Here is a 15,465-nt window from a genome sequence, read left to right on the forward strand (position 1 = left end):
TTATTATAAATACCTCAATGTACAGTGTTTGTGTTGTAGGTCTCAGATAAACGGACTGCTGGAAGAGGATGGGGTGGGGTTTTTATTGTTTTTTTTTTTAAATGTGTATTTTCATTTCTAATAAAAATAAAGTTATATTGACCCCACACTGGCTATTCTACTTGTTGCTTTTTACATAGGCCTATCTATCCATCTACATTGTGATTGAGCACAGGTAATCCAGATTTAGTGATCCTGAAAAGTTCCTATCTGGATCAGATTGATCCAATCCAATGTTGCTTTGAAAAACTGGCTCAAAAAGTAAGCTGGATTACATGGATCACGGATCGCAAAAACAGGATTACTAAATCTAGATCAATTTTATCCGGAATAAATCTTTTGAAAAACCGGGCCCTGGTGCCACTCCTGTCAGCTAAGAACAGGAAACTGAGGCTACAATTCACACAGGCTCACCAAAATTTAATAATAGAAGATTGGAAAAACGAGTCACTATTTCTGCTGCGACGTTTGGATGATAGGGTCAGAATTTGACATCAACTACATGAAAGCATGGATCTATTCTGTCTTGTATCAATGGTTCAGGTTGGAAGTAGTGGCGGTGTAATGTTGTCAGGGATATTTTCTTGACACACTTTGGGCCCATTAGTACCAACTGAGTATCATGTCAACGCCACAGCCTACTTAAGTATTGTTACTGATCATCCCGATCCCTTTATGACCACAGTGTACCATCTTCTGATGACTACTTTCAGCAGAATGATGCATTAAAGCATGAATCATCTCAGACTGGTTTCTTGAACATGACAATGAGTTCACTGTACTTAAATGGCCTCTACAGTCACCAGACTCAATCCAATAGAGCAGCTTTGGGATGTGGTGAACCGGGAGATTCACATCATGGATGTGCAACTGACAAATATGCTGCAACTGCGTGATTCGACCATGTCAATATGGACCAAAATCTCGGAAGAATTTTTCCAGTACCTTGTTGAATCTATGCCATGAAGGATTAAGGCAGTTCTGAAGGCAAAAAGGCATCCAACTGGTACTAGTAAGGTGTACCTAATAAAGTGAGTGTATATTGTATCAAAATTAAGATCTCAAAATTCAGGGCTTCTGGTAGTACCTAGAATAGCAAAATCAAGTAAAGGAGGTCGAGCCTTCTCTTTCATGGCTCCTACACTCTGGAATAGCCTTCCTGGTAATGTCCGAGGCTCAGACACACTCTCCCAGTTCAAAACTAGATTAAAGACCTATCTGTTTAGTAAAGCATACACTCAATGCATCACCTAGCGGGTTCCACACTGGCTTCTGCATCTTGCTTATATCCACTATGAACAGCAGCTACGCTCATTATTCTCTTTATTCTCTATTTTCACCTGGGGATACTCATCCCGAGGTCCTCAGATTAGGCGGAGTCACTGATTGGATCCAAGACCAGCGACGTGATGATCCCAAGGATTCCATATCCGGGACCAGGCCATATCCTGAGCTGCTGCTGCGCTGATGGTCGTGGGGAGTGGAGAACATGTGTCTGATTCCAGCGACGCTCCAGGGACAGACGAGTCTTCATTTAGGCCATCTTCCAGCATAAACCACGGCGAATGAAGTTCTGCACAAGACTTTTGGCCAGCGGAGAAATTAAAATGGTCGTGCCCAACTGAGTCTGGTTCTCTCAAGGTTTTTTTTTTCTTCACTCCCATCAGGTGAAGTTTTTTTTCCCTCTCCGCTGTCGCCACTGCCTCGCATGGCTCAGGATTGGTAGAGCTACGCATCGATGAATTTGCTCTTCAGTGTTTGAACTCTCAGTAATGATTAAATCACACTGAACTGAGCTAAACTGAACTGAACTGAACTTAAACACTAAAACCTGAACCACACTGTTCCAGTTACTGAACCACACTGTTCCAGTTACTATGACCATTTATGTGAAGCTGCTTTGACACAATCTACATTGTAAAAGCGCTATACAAATAAAGCTGAATTGAATTGAATAATTGTAACAGGCATAACTACACTGAAAAAAATATGTAGAGAGATAACCAGTAATCGGGTGGAAAGTAATGTAGCTCTGTGGATACAGAATTCTTTTGAATATGCAAACATATTATTGGTACAATGCGCTGGATAAAGTAGCAAAAAAAAAAAAAAAAGCTTAAAGGGCTTTTTCGAGTGCCCCGAGCTGATGAATTGCATGACTAAAATTTTTGAGGTTTCTGATATAGCATCAGAGTGGCAAGCATCTTCATTATAGTCGATTTCCTCATGCACTTTAACATTCAGTAGCTGCACTTTTTGCCTAATGATTATGCAACACTACTCTCACAAGGACATAGCTATCGTTACCATAATAGCACAACCACAGGCAAACATGGCAGTTTTCAAAATCCATAGTGGCTGTTATCTCATGTGGCAGACATAAGGATGCAAACACCTCCTCGAGACCCTTCTTCAATCCTATCAACCCGAAGTCAACAACTCCTACAAACCGCCCTCTGTCCAGCCGCGTGTCATCAGCATCGCCACTGGTGAACAGTAAATCTGCTCCACGCACTGCCACTACCATAAGCTTACATGGACACACGTTCACTAGGGGTGAAGGATATTGGAGAAAAAAAAATGACATTGTAATATTTAGTTTCTAATGAGTAAGAAATGGTGTATGATAACTTTAAAAGCATGTGCTCCTATTGTTGCTCCAGATGCATGAGACTCGAGCCCTACATGTGTGCAGGTGATGTAGTGTTGCTCCTGTTATTTATTGTTAATCTAAAAAGTAAAGTTTTCACAGTTGTCCCTGGTGATTCGAGGTGGTTACGTTCTAAAAATAACCCGCAATAGGCGAAAAGTGCAAAGTAGTTAGCTTTATATTTTACAACTATTTTAGAGTTTTTAATTCTGCAAAACCCCTTACTACACGGGTAACACTTTACAATAAGGTTCATTAGTTAATGCATTTACTGACATGAACTAATCATGAACAACACATGTACAGTATTTATTAATCATATTTGAACATTTACTAATGCATTATTAACATTCAAGTCCATACTTGTTAACATTAATGCACCATGAGTTAACATGAACTAACAATGAACAACTGTATTTTTATTAACTAACGTTTATTAACATGAATAAATACTGTAGTAAATGTATTGTTCAGTGTTTGTTCATGTTAGTAAATGGATTACTTAACATTAACTAATGAACCTATTTGTAGTGAAGTGAACTAATTGTAAAGTGTAACCACTACACACTATACAGTTTTCTCAGACAGGCATTAACATTCACACTCTTCTCTGGTTTAAACACTCTCAAAGTTCAAACCATCATAAAAAAAAAAATAATAAGTCCAGTATTACAAAAATTAAACCAAAGATCAAAACTTGTTTTCAAGGCCCAAACATTTGTTTGAGAAGATTCATTCATTCTGTAATGGCGCCCTTCAGCCCTGAAACTTCCTTTCTTCCTTGTAAACCATCCTTTAGCATGTCCAGAAGTCCAACTTTTTGTGTGATGATCTGGCTTTTGGGTGCTAAAAACAGGTGCCTTTGATGATGCAGAACATTTTGTTGACATTGTTGAGTTTGTTGGGGAGAAAACTTGCTAACACACAGTACAGCACAGCAGAGTCACACTGCTAGCAATCGAAAAACAAAAAATTTTTCACTTTTTAGTGAAATATATGTGTCTTAATAGTGTTTTTAGCAGTGTGGGACACATATACGACGGTCAACGGCTCAAAAAATGTATTTTGGTGTTCCGTGACCCTTTAAAGCTACACTTTGAAAAGGTCTCAAATTTAGACCTTAAAAACACACAAATGACAAAATTTCACTCTATTGTGCTTCAACTTTGTTTAAAATGACTCCAGATTGAACACTGAACGTTCTGTGATGTGCGTATTGTTATGTTGAAACGATATACTGTAGTACAGCCCTAATATTTATCATTTGTTTGTGTCTGTCTGCAAGCCGGTCAAACTTTTCCCAGTCACAACACTGCCATTTACAGACACACAGAGAGCGGGAGAAGCAGAAAGAACTGCAGATATCTTGTCATCACCAATTTGATTCCTGGTTGTCGCAGTTTAGCACCGTGAGGGAGTCCATCGCAGTGTGTATAAAAGTGCCCGAGGCAAGCATGAGATGACGGCGGTGAAGTTTTCACAGGAGTCAAGCTGTTTTCCAGTTCTTGCTCTTAGTTTAATGATTCCTTCCCTGAAGCCCACATCTGTGCAGACACCAGCAGTTTGACGCCTGTTGAAACTGTGGGACACTCGCTTGTCAGATACAGGCTGAAAACAGGCTAGAATTGTCAACTTGAGAAAAAATAAATGCTTTAAATGTTCTTTGGCTTATGGACATTTCCCAAATGCCATGTGTATTGTGGATGATAAGATGCACCGGTCACACTTTACAATAAGGTTCCATTCGTTGGTGCAGTAGGTGATGGTCTTCAAAAGCATTTTTTGTTGTCATCAATATTGGACTTATTTTTGCAAACTAGAGGAAGAATGACACCATGGCTGAAGCATTTCTTTTAGACAGGTAATGTTCTGTTTTAAAAATATTTAGTCTCACAAAGCTGATGTAGATTTTGTTGTATTACGAATGGGTTATATGCACAGAAGTGCTGTTCAGCCACTGAAATCTTTCAGCAAAAGATTGATGCGACTATTTTAAATTTCAGAAGGTCTTTTGACGGCATGGATAATGTAGACTTTTATTTAGTTTAACAACAAAACATGTAAATATTCTGCCTAACTTTCTTTACTGAGCTGAAGTTGGTTTTATATTCACATTGGTCCATTTTTGAACAATGAAAACCTGTGATGCACTCCCTGTATTGTTTACCATGCTGTTCTGAAAAATGCAATAAAAAAAGTGCAATAATGGCTTAGTAATAAGTGTAATTCCTGCATCCTGCCAAACAAATACCAAGCATACAGTAGTCAATTTGGGACAACGCATGTGAGAGAGTGAGTCCAGTGATCCTTGCATGCATGAAATATTGCTCAAGTTTTTGCTTGCTACACAACTGAAAACATGCTAGATATAATACAGTTTTTATTGGGAATTGTAGTATTATAAAATACTATTTTAAGAGTTAACACTTAGCTGATGATTGACTATAAAGTTTGTTTGGCATTGTTTGGTTTGTTTGGCTCCCTTCTGTTTGCAAGACAAGAAGGGAGTTTGAGTTCAGGTAGATCTTTAGAACTCCCCTGCAAGATACTCCCCAAATAGTGATTTCTCTTAATAGATAACTTCTTACTAGGAGCATGTCTATAGTGCTGATTAGGATTAGTCAATTAAGTTGCATGTTTTTGGATGGTGGAAGGAACCCCGGGAAAATCTATATGAGCACGGGGGAAACGTGTAAACTCTGAACGCACAGAAACGTTGGCTGGCTTGGTAAGGACTAGAACCAGTAATGTCTTTGCTGTTTTACAGTGCTAACCACTGGGCCACTGTGCCACCCATCTAGCAAAGGAAAAGTAGTAGGGGTGGAAGGGGGGATTCTTCAAAACGAAGATGGCTGTTAACGGAGTTAACGGTTAATGGAACTTCTGGTTATTTATAGACTATGCAGGTGTCACCGACTCGGTCCCAGTCATTCCCCTCGCTGGCCAGCAGAGGCCACCATCTCCGGACTTCTAACATTACGTCATCCCTTCACTCTGATTCCAGCACACCTGTTCTCTATTCAGCTAATGACCCACGTACCACATACAAGCAACTCGCACTCACTCCTCATTGCGAAGTCTTGTTTAGCCCCGGCCAGCATTTCTGAGCGTTCTATCCTGCCTGATCTCCCGTTTACTACTTCAGCCCGTTTCCCGACTCTGCTCTGTCTTCTGCCTGCCCACGACCAAAGCCTGTTTACTCGGACTCTGATTCTCGCTGCCTGCCCCTGACTAAAGCCTGTTACACGGACTCTGAATCACGCTGCCTGCCTCTGACCCATGCCTGGTAATCACTCTGTGTCTGTCATCTGCAACCTCCTCTCATTGATGTGTATGTTTTATGTTCGCACAGCCGTGCGTGTTGTTGATGTTGAAGTGTGACTTAATAAATACTGCAAAATGGATCCCTCCGTGTCAGTCTCCCCGTTACAGCAGGGCTGCGGCCATCCAGAAATTGAGTTTGACATCCCTGCTGTAGTGTCTTCATGGATCGGATTTGTACCTTTGATGAAGGTACAATATTAGATCTGTAGGTTTTAAAAACCAGAGGTACATTTTGGTTTCTCATGGTACAAATCATGTCCTTAGAAGGTGCAATCTGCAATGGTATAAATTGGTTTCTTTGTCTTAAGGTACAATTCTGTTTCATAAAAAGATACTGCCACAATGACAAGGGTTTGTACCTTCTTTGGTACAACACTGTACCATTTTTTTCTGAGAGTGTACTAACTACCCTAACTTGCCTAATTAACCTAGTTAAGACTTAAAATGTCACTTTAAGCTGTATACTATTATCTCGAAAAATATCTAGTCAAATATTATGTTCTGTCATCATGGCAAAGATAAAAGAAATCAGTTATTAGAAATGAGTTATTAAAACTATTATGCTTAGAAATTTTTTACGTTAAACAGAAATAAGTGAAAAACAAATATAGAAGGGGGCTAATAATTCTGACCTCAACTGAACTGAGTGTATTCTGGAATTCAGAGGATGATTATTACAGCATTCTTTTCATAGATATAGACAGATATTTTCCATTTTGTTTGGGAGGTTGACAAGAGTCTTTCTTAGTTAAGTGAAGAGTAAAACTGACAGCTGACACCTTCGTCAGCAGTATACTTAAGCTCTAAAGAAAGCCCAGGGCTCTCAACATGTAATTCTATAATCCAAACATTAGAACCGAAGTGTGTTTTTCTGCGACAGAAGGATTTCAGCAATCCCATCAGCGGTTCTCACCCTAGGGCGACCCGTAGAGATTTCTAACATCATTGACTCATCCGATTCCTTTCACCCGCCAGCAGATCATTCCATTAACCTTTACCACATCTCTAGCTCAGCATGAACAATACACCTTTTTAATCTTGTATTTGCAGCAAACAATTAAATGTGCTGTCAAAGTCCAGTTATGCATCACCATTTTTACCTAGTCTCTCACTTACTGTGTATTTCGGTGTGTTATAAGTAAGGCCAGACAGACATTTCTTGCCATTCCTGCTGAGAATTCTATGCTGTAATTTTGCGAGTATCAGAACTAAAAACTTAATAAACTAAAAAATAAAACCTTTTTAGCTTTTATTTAATGTTTAAAATGCAAATCCAATTAGATCCACTTATTTGGTAAACAAAGCAAGTCTTATATAACAGATCTACCAAAAGACAGAAAATATTACTTTACAAATTGCATAAATAAATCCAAACTTTTTCATTCATTCATTTTCCTTCGGCTTAGTCTTTTTATTCATCAGGGGTCACCACAGCGGATTAAATCAGCACCTTAAGCATATCTTTTACACAGCGGATGCCCTTAGAGTTGCAACCCGGTACTGGGAAACACACAATCATACACTACGGACAATTTAGTTCAATCCAGCTGTAGCGCATGTCTTTAGACTATGGGGGAAACAGGAGCTTCCAGAGGAATGCCATGCTTACAAGGGGAGAACATGCAAACTGCAACTTAATTGTTTTAATGTTCAATAAGTTAATTAAAGCAGCACAGTGGTGCAGTGGGTAGCACGATCACCTCAGAGCAAGAAGGTCGCTGATTCGAGCCCCGGCTGGGTCAGTTGGCATTTCTGTGAGGAGTTTGCATGTTCTCATGTTCTAAATTTTCTGTTGTACATGTGTGTGAATGAGATTGTATGGATGTTTCGCAATGATGGGTTGCAACTGCTCTGAGCTCTGAATCTGCGTCTCATTTCGGAGTCTGCTACTGTCCAACGAAAGTCACATTTCGGTCACGGACGCATAATTTAAGAGCCTTCCTGACTGAATGAATAAAATATGCTGTTTTCTAAGAAGGCAACCCGAGTTGGTGAAATATAATTGGCTAAAGTGGCATTGGGCAAGTTAAAAGAATCAAAACAAGGACGTTTTGGCACCTAATGCACATTTTCAAAGCGGAATATCTGACTTCAGCAATGTTTTCCTGATAAAAAAAAAATTAAATAGAATGTTCACTTATCTTTCTCAAATATCTGCAAACATATTGTGGTATTTTTATGATTTAGAGGAGTCAAAAACTTACAGTACATTACCTTTACATTTTTTTGTAGAAATCCTGATTAACTTTTTAAAATAAGTTAAACCAACATAAAAAGAAAATTGTTGTGTTGAATTTGTCATAACATTCTTTAGAGTGCGATGGGCATTTTATAAACTCTGTTCCCAAGATGCATGATTATATTAATTAAGCTTTACCAATAATAATAATAATAACAACAACAAAAACAACAACAACAACAACAATTTCTATGCAATATATCAGAACTCATTGGGGGGGCTTCTCATTTCTGAAATTGCTTTTAGGATTCGAATTTTAAAAATCAACCTATTAATATGATAATTTGCTCATTACAATGCATTTTCATGTAAAAATATAAAATGTACATCACCTTTTATGTTTTCTGCAGTTAGTCTTTTGTATTCCCCCATATTCTTTCTCTCTGCCCTTTTCCTTCGTTTTCTCTTTACACTTTTGCTTTGTAATTGTAAATGAGGTTTGCGAATATGCCTAACGTTATCAGCAGGGGCTTTCTTCTCATAGCAGCTGACAAGAAAGGGTGTGTTTTATGCTGCGACAATCAGGTCTTCAAAGCACACCTACCCCTGCTATTATGCTCAAAGCGTTAAAAATGAAATCTCAAGGGTTTCGCCGTCGTCTCATCAGTAACAGCAGTGTGTCTGTCTGTGCTGACTCTGAGTATGCAGATTCCGGAAGGCAGAAAAAGTGATTGCCTCTTTCATTAGTGAGGAAGCGTCCGAGTCTCTTGTGGATTTAATGAAGCTGTTTTAGTGGACACCACAGAGTCAATGTCATAAGAAGATTTTTTTTTTTTTTTTGAGCTCTGAAGATAAATGTTTTTATTCCCCATATCCGACAGGCAAGATCATTACCCAAAGAGTGTGCAAGACTTTTAGAAGAAAATTAAAAACCAATTGATTCCCATCATGTTTGATGATCCTAAGACTGATTAGAGGACACCTTATGCATATTTTTAATTAGAATTTCATAATCCAAGGCTCCATGCAGTTATTGAACTTGAGCGGTTCAATATTGTGTGCCGCATGAAATAAGATGACATTTTGAACACGCAAAATGCAATATATTCAGATGATCCCAAGTAAGATATGTGATTTAAAACTACAATTGAGTCTTAAGGAAACAAATTTGTTTGACCTGTTTTTTTTGTACTTCTGGTACAGTAATTGACATTCAAAACATTTAAAAATGCAAATGATACAGTATATGTTATACAATCATCGGCCAGTTTATTAAGAACCTCTGTCCAACTGCTTGTTAACGCAAATTTCTAATCAGCCACTCACATGGCAGCAACTCAATGCATTTAGGCATGGTCAAGACGATCTGCTGCAAACCGATCATCAGAATGGGAAAGAAAGGTCATTTAAGTGACTTAAACGTGGCATGGTTGTTGGTGCCAGACGGGCTGGTCTGTAGTGATGGTGAAATGAAGCTTTCTAAACCAGTGAAGCGCTGGACCCAATAGTATCGGAAAAAGGTTCATTACTCGGAGCTTTCTAAATCAGAGCTTGATGAGGACCTCTTCTGGTTAAAGTGTGGAAAAACACTGTGTTGCAATAATGTCAAATGTTCACTATTAACCAACTCATTAATGTAGTCATACAACAACGTTAATATGAAAAAATTACTCAATTACTGTGGTTTTTACACATAAGGTATGTCACATTACACCACTGATGACTGTAGTAAAATCCAAGGTATTTAAATTTTTTTTACAATTATCGTATTCCAACTAGTCCCGCTCCAAGCAGAGATCGAACAAGTGGTACCTGCATAGGAGGCGAATGCTCTAGGAGGAGGCTATGTAAGCAATGCTTTTGGCCTGCACTCGCCAGCTGCCCTCCGTTAAACACTATACTATGATATGCAGTATATACTAATACACTTCAGTATAGTTCAATCAAAACCTTTTTCCTATAAATTACTATTCTATTTTAATTTAATTACTGGTGTGTGGGACCGGTGCAGTGCATTAGTAGAAATGTAAGTAATCGATGCCTAATCTCTCGCTATACACTTTACTAAGCCATGAGGGTATTTAAACCTTTGAATCAAAATTCGAAGCAGTCACGTGGGTATGGGCGAAAATGAAGCTTCGGACGTCACGGATCACATGATGATGGCAAAACAAATCAAGCTCTGTTACAGTGCTTCACTGCGAGATATATCGTTTTTTGATACATAGGCGCATAACGTCACATCACTACTGGTCTGAGTATCATAGAAACTGCTGATCTACATAGATTTTCACGCACAATCATCTTTAAGGTTTACAGAGAATGGCTGAAAAAGAGAAAATATCCAGTAAGCGCCAGTTCTGTGGGTGCAAATGCACAGGCTCAAAACAGGCTCACCAAAATTGTACAATAGAAGGTTGAAGAAGTGATGCCTGGTCTGATGAGACTCGATTTTCACTGCCACATTCAGAGGGTAGGGTCAGAATTTGGTGTCAACATGAAAGCATGGATCCATCCTGCCTTGTATCAACAGTTCAGGCTGGTGGTGGTGGGCCCATTAGTACCAATTGAGTACCAATCGTGTCAATGCTACAGCCTACCTGAGAATTGTTGCTGACCATGTCCATTCCTTTATGACCAAACACAGTGTACCCATCTTCGGATGTCTACTTCCAACAGGATAACGCTCCATGTCATAAAGCGTAAATCACCTCAGACTGGTTTCTTGAACATGACAATGAGTTCACTGTACTCAAATGGCCTCCACAGACACCAGAACTCAATCCAATTGAGCACTTTTGGGAATTGTGGAACGAAGGATTCGCATAACAGATGTGCAGCCGACAAATCTGCAGCAACTGTGTGATGTAATCATGGAGCAAAATCTCAAAGGAATATTTCCAGTACCTCGTTGAATGTATGCCACGAAGGATTAGGACAGACTAAAAAGGCAAAATGGGGTACAACCCCCAATACAAAGTAAGGTGTACCTAATAAAGTGGCCGTGAGCATAATTTCTACCTTTTACTCTTTATTCTAAAGATTGTAAAGTATAAGCTTAACATACTTGCTAGGTAAATCTAAGCATTTCAAAAGAAAATAATTTAGACAAATGCTAAGAAAACTCATCACCTCAGTGAAAATCAACATAAAGGCTAACAAAAAAACAAAACAAAAAAAAAACTGGAATTAATCATCAGAAAGACAACTGTTAAATATAATTGAGGTAACATTGAGTTTATATTCGCACATTTGTTCAGTGACAACAACTTGTGACCAAATATTCGGTCTGAAATACATGCAAGTATGACTTCAAAACAACATCAGCACTATTTATATCTCTGTGAGCATTGTTGTACTTTGGTAGTCATTGCTGCTAATAGTTCTCTATTTAGAATTTGTAATAAATACTTTCCTGAAATTATAATATTAAGCAGAAAGCCCGAATCTGTAAATATAAAACCAACATTACCTCGGTACATTCTTGATAAAAATAACGTGGTCTACTCACCCCGGATTTCATCTTCTCACTGAAAACACAAATACGGGATCATGCTGTACAAATATATAACGAACATAGTAAAGTGTTAAAATATTTACCGATAGCTAAGTTCAGTTTGTAACGTAAATCCAAACAAATCAACTTAATTTCCTTCACCGGGGGGGTATTCCAGAAAGCTGGGTTAACTTACCATCTGCTAAAACCTAAACTCTCGGTTGATTTACCCAAAACCTGCTTACCGCGAGTATGTTGGTTCCAAAACAGGTGACAAGAGTTAGTTAAATCAACCTCCTGAAGATAACCGCGGGTTAATGCGCGTGCACGGCACACACCTGAAGGCATTTTCAGTAGATCGCCGAATTCACGAGTCACCATAGAAAGTCACGGTGAGAAAAAAAGGGCAACGCACTTTAAAGAGGCGAAACTGGAGGTTTTAAACACAGAGATTACACATCTGCTTCAACGAAGGAAAGAAATATAGAATAAGAAATAGAGAAGAAAATAAAAAATAAATAATAAGAAATTTATTAGTTCATTAAATTACACATGCCACCCTCCATTTTATTGTAATGATAAATTAAACTACTCTTTAACATCCTTTTTGAGTATGTTGTGTAACCATTCATGCATTTATTTTTCTTGCCATTAATTTCTTAAGGCCACAATATGTGTATTGACTAATAAGGCTTATAGAAATTGTAATCTTTCTGGAGCTAGAACTCTGTCCAAAGTCATTAAACACAGAAACATTATTATAAAAGGTAATATTTAATTACTGGAGCTCTTTATTTAACACTCTAGAATATTCTTTCTGCCATGCAGCTAATAGAAAGAGGCCTGTCTAACTGCTGTGTCCTATAATAAAGGCTTTTCAGTGGTTGAGTTTTTGACTTAAACCACACTGTCACTGTTGTGATTGTTGTCAGATAGCTTTAGGTTCTTTTTATTTTGCATGCAGACGAAGTTCCTTCTGCCTCAACTAACAAGCAGTGTAAGAATTTTCTGCACTTTTCCATATTTGAATATTACTCTTGGATCACAAAATCTTTTATCTACATATTTAAATTCTAAAGTAGCTGTATAAGGTCCATCTTCAAAGATAAAGTCACATGAGCATCCACTTATGGTGAGAAATGTATATGAAAAATATGTTACACATTGAAAGATGTGTGTATAAAGCAGTGTACAAAATCATTCATTTTATTTCAGGAAATGAAGAAATCAACAGATCAAACTATTTGATTAAACATAGTTTTTTGACTAATTATATTTTTTAGCACTCTTCCATCTGTTTTGTCTGCTTGGGTCACTGAGATTTCCTCTGGGTCAGGCTGCAGGTACGTGTCATCGTATAAGGCAGAAAAGGGTTTCTTTTGTCCTCCAGCAAGTAACAATGTAGTGCCCAGTAATGATTCTATTTTATAATACAAATATAACAAAAATAAACATTGTGTTAAGCAACATTTGCTTTATAGTTTTTTTTTTACTATATTTGTGTTATACACTTGAATCATTACTTCCTGAAAATCAGCCATTTAGCCTCAACATAGTGATGAGGTGGGGTGTGTGATGAGCTGGTAAGTGGAAGCAGTAATGAGTTTAATAGTTGAAACACCAAAAGATTAAGGATAGAAAATTAAGTTGTACCTGCACACTTATACTTTGGACAAATTTTATATTATCAGTGTCCTTTAGTGACTGATGGAGCTTTAAAATCGGCTGCAATTAATGCACACAATAGCATTTAGAAACCCTGAAAAAAATATTATATTAAAAAATGTAGGTGTGTGTGCGTGAATGTATATATAAGAACGACGTCTTACATCTTAAATTAAAGATATATTTTCCTACAAAAGACAAAGCTGCCACTTATAATATTATACAGAAAAATGTGAGGGTGCAGAAGGAGAGGAAAAACACAAGATCTGTAAGTTAGATTCGAACTCGCTCCGTTGTGCGCTCCGTTGATCATTTACGACGCACTGTCCACTACGCTATTCCCATGCTCTGAATCATCTGTGTAATGATACGCAGTAATGTATGACCAAGGAACTGTACAAAAGTGTAAAAAACAGTTCAGTGCCAGGCATACTGTACAGGTGGTCCTACTGCCACATTGTACAGTTGCCTAAAATGCCCTGACGCGAATACAGAGAGCTGCACTGAATGTTTTTTTATGGTAAGCGCAGACCCGCGGTGTGTCACATTTGATTTCAAAAAGGTTTGTTAAATACATTAACATTATGAATTTGGTTATGAAAAAAACTATGCACTTATAGCCCTCTCACAACGAAAAAACTTGTATCCGTGTGTCCACATCCATAAATATTCTCATCAAAAGAGCACGCAATGCTCAGTAAACTCTCTGAAACAGACAAACTCTGAAACATAGCAACTTACTCTCTGAACATAACCTGCTCCGGAGCAGGTTATCTTCAGAGAGTAAGTTGCTATGGCTACTTAACATACCCAGAAGTTACCTCCGATTTTGGAACCAAAGTTGAGGTTATCCACCTACTTACTCTCAAACTTACCCGTGTATGTCACATAACCTGCTTTCTGGAACAGCCCCCTGTTGTCCTGCTCTGGGAGATTGACTTTGCCACGGACCAATTACACTTGACAGCAGGTTGAGGAGGAGCATGTGATTGGCTGATCTACTGAACGATCACTCCCCCTTCATGAACGTTTTAATAATAATAATAATAATAATAATAATAATAATAATAATAATAAAAATATTTTATTTGTGAAACGCTTACATTCATTCATAGATCTACTATCTTGACAAACGTGCACATGATTTTTAATAAAGAATAAAAATGCTTGTTTAGATTTTAAATGACTGTTGGTCGCTTTACTTTTAACTAAATGATGAAGCCCTGCAGAAATCCTCAGCAAGCATTTACTTTTCTTTAAACAAAGCACAAACTGCAATTTAAAGTGTTTAATAAAGAAGCTAGTAGTCATTTATTTTGCTATATTTTGTTATATCAAGTTTAAAGGTCGAATAACATTTTTCCCCATAGCTATATCATTCAACAAATGTGATAAATAGATTTAAAACACAATATTTAAGACATACTTCAGCCCCATTTTATTCAGAACAACCTACAATTGTTTTACATACATAAATAATGACAGAAAAACGACCACAATGTGAACTCTCAGTGTTAAAGAGCCTGCTGAGAAGAACATTTCATTTGTTGAGCAAGTGAACGAACCTCTCCAATAACTTTTTAGATTATTTACAGCCATAGTAATAAATAGGAATGAATAGTTCACCTCTATATATATATATATATATATATATATATATATATATATATATATATATATGATGCGACGACAGCCACAGGACAACAGCGCCTATGCACTCACCAACTATAGATGGAGTGGAGAGACAGTGATGGACAGGGTTGATTGGGAGGCCATGTAGGGTAAGAGCCAATAGGGGGAATTTGGCCAGGACACCAAGGTTACAAAAGAAGCACCAAAGGATTTTTAAAGACGACAGAGAGTCAGGACCTCAGTTTAGCACCTCATCTGAAAAAAGCCGCTATCTCACTGACAGTATCCTTCAATCTACTGGGGCATTAGGATTCAAACAGACCACAGGTTGAGCGCCACCTGCTGGTCCCACTAACACCACTTCCAACAGCAACATAGTTTTCCCATGTGGTCTCCCATCCAGATACTGACCAGTCTCAGACCCGCTTAGCTTCAGTGAGTAACCAGTCTTTGGGCTGCAGGGTGACATGGCTGATGCCT

General features: G+C 38.0%; 1 protein-coding gene and 1 long non-coding RNA gene across 8 annotated transcripts in view; one reads left to right on the forward strand and one right to left on the reverse strand.

The window, feature by feature from the left end:
- Positions 1–14,360, reverse strand: part of rxfp1 (relaxin family peptide receptor 1) — a 210,239-nt gene extending 195,879 nt beyond the window's left edge. For 5 of the 7 annotated variants that reach the window (XR_015506594.1, XR_015506595.1, XM_087280016.1 and 2 more), the window contains exon 1: positions 11,704–11,851. The gene's annotated coding sequence lies outside the window, so the exon portion shown is untranslated. Of the gene's footprint in view, positions 1–11,703; positions 11,852–14,263 lie in introns of those variants that run through there. The other 2 variants (XM_087280017.1, XM_087280015.1) reach the window with 2 other exon arrangements.
- LOC147840923 (uncharacterized) overlaps positions 1–15,465 on the forward strand; it is an 834,865-nt gene that overhangs the window by 356,270 nt on the left and 463,130 nt on the right. The window lies entirely within an intron of this gene.

The sequence above is a fragment of the Danio rerio genome, chromosome 14 (assembly GCF_052040795.2).
Source record: "Danio rerio strain M-AB ecotype USA chromosome 14, GRCz13ab, whole genome shotgun sequence".
NCBI classification, from domain to species: Eukaryota; Metazoa; Chordata; class Actinopteri; order Cypriniformes; family Danionidae; genus Danio; species Danio rerio.